This window comes from Emys orbicularis, chromosome 12, assembly GCF_028017835.1.
Source record: "Emys orbicularis isolate rEmyOrb1 chromosome 12, rEmyOrb1.hap1, whole genome shotgun sequence".
NCBI classification, from domain to species: Eukaryota; Metazoa; Chordata; order Testudines; family Emydidae; genus Emys; species Emys orbicularis.
Window position 1 is genome coordinate 53,315,950 of NC_088694.1, and position 2,323 is coordinate 53,318,272.

Consider the following 2,323-nt stretch of genomic DNA (forward strand, 5'->3'; position numbering starts at 1 on the left):
CAATGAGAACTCTTGGCCCACCTGCACATTGACCTTCCCTTGTTCAGTCATTTCAGGTACCAGAACAGCCACATGCAAATTAGCAGGAGATGAAGAGTGGGGATTGGTTGATTTACCTCTGATGTCACCAGAGTCCCATTTGAAAGTGACCTGAGATATTCACTTGGCCATGTGTCTAATTTATTTTTAATCGAATGATTAGACACAACTTTTCTTAAAAATGTATCTTCATTAAAACCTAATATCTTCAAATTTAGCCTACACTTATTTTAAACGAGGCTTAATGTTATGGAAAGTGTGAAGAGTATGTTTTATTTCAGTTTTTAAATCACTCAGGAGAAAGCAAGGAGAAGGGAAATGCTAAATTTCAAGCAAAGCACATTTTTAATTATTTTATTCTCATTAACTAATTAAGGTATTGACTTTCAAAGTCATCCACACTCAAAGAATGAGTAATCAAAGATCAGGTATGGTACAGTGTTCTTCAGACCTTAAAGTGGGAGCAGAGCTGCAGTGCATTTTTAAAGATTTGGCTTGGTCTTCTAATTTTCCTCCAAAATGTGTCAGATGGCCAGAGATAGCAACACCCAGACTCTCCACCTGCGTTCAGGAAGTCAAGATTCTGATATTCATGAGTTCAACAGGCACACAAAGATGTGTACGGACCACTCATGTGAGTTAGAGTTTCCAAGATCATATTCTTCATGATTGGTCCTAGATAGATAGATAGATAGATAGATAGATAGATAGATAGATAGATAGATATTAGTTTAAAATATCTGTATTTCTGTGAAAGAAAAACAATCTAAGGACAGCTTTTCTTAAGGCTTCCTTAACCTCCATGTTTCTCAGGCTGTATATGAGGGGTCAGGATTCCATAGAAGACAGAGAACACCTTGTTCAGGTCCCTCAGTGCATCAGACTCTGAGACCAAATACACCATGATGAGAGTTCCATAGAAAATTGTCACCACGATGAGGTGGGAGGAGCAGGTGGAAAAGGCCGTTTGCCTCCCGGTGGTGGATGGGATTCACAGGATGGTGGAGATGATACAAACATAGGATGCCAGGGTCAACAGAAATGGAGGCAATGTGGATATGGAGGAATGTATGAAAGCAGCTAAGTCCAATGTGTGGGTGTCACTGCAGGAGAGTTTTATTACTGGGCTAAAATCACAAAAGAAATGGTCAATTTCATTGGGACCACAGAATGTTAATTGTGACATCATAGATATTAAGAAGGCAGCAGACATAAATCCACCTATCCATGACCCAACCACCAGCTTGATACAGAACCTGCCGTTAATAAGGGCTGCATAATGCAAAGGTTTGCATATTGCTAAATACCGGTCATAAGACATGACTGAGAAGACACAACATTCAGTGCCTGCCAGAGAACCAAAGAAATATAATTGTGTGATGCATCCAGTGACAGAAATGGTTCTGTCCCCAGTCAGGAGACTGGCCAGCATCCTGGGCAGGATGGTGGAGGTGTAGCAGGTCTCCAAGCAGGACAAGTTCCCCAGGAAAAAGTACATGGGGGTGTGGAGGTGCTGATTAGCCACAACTAGCGCAACAATGAGGATGTTCCCAGCCATGGTCGCAATGTAGATCACTAGGATCAGCAGGAAGAGAAGAATCTGCATTTGAGGGACAGTCCGAATCCCAGGAGGATGAACTCCGTGATGGCCGTTTGATTTCCCTGGTGGTTGTTTGCTGTGGCTTCCCTCTTGGGGAGATAAAAAAAATACTGCAATTTATAATCTATCTTCCATTTCAAAACAGTCCGCATTTCAATTCTGGCTTTTCTCTGCTGGTTGCCAAGGCTGAGTCAAGACCATAGGTGGTGGAGACATTCTGGGAAAATTTTCCTATGGGCCTAAGTTGAATCACATTGGAAATGTTCCTACTGTCTGGTATCTCTATGGCTGGACATACCTCAGCTTCTGAATTCCTGAGTCTGCTCATATTTTACTTTACCTGCAGTGTTTGAGATTATCACTCCTTGGGCTCCTAGGAAAACCCCAGCCAAACGCCATTGCTGGCCTTAGACCTACTTTTCCCATACTTACATTGCAGAGTTCAGCAGACTACAGCGGACTGGAAACTAGAATTTAATTCTAGGGACCTGGTTTTATTCCTGGCTCATCCACACCTGGACCTTGGGCTTGTTCTTTCCTCTCTCTGTGCCTCTGTTCCCTCCTGTGTGAAGTCGTTGATGACGATACCACTCACCATTCTCTTCATAGGATTTGAGTCTTAGGAAGGAAGAGCTCTCTGCACATGCTCCATTTCTCTCATGTAAAATGGAGATGATCCCTAAG

At 42.4% G+C, this 2,323-nt stretch overlaps 1 pseudogene; it reads right to left on the reverse strand.

Annotated features, from left to right (window-relative positions):
* Positions 1-765: 765 nt before the first annotated feature.
* LOC135886404 (olfactory receptor 6N1-like) lies at positions 766-1,791 on the reverse strand (annotated as a pseudogene).
* Positions 1,792-2,323: the final 532 nt, after the last annotated feature.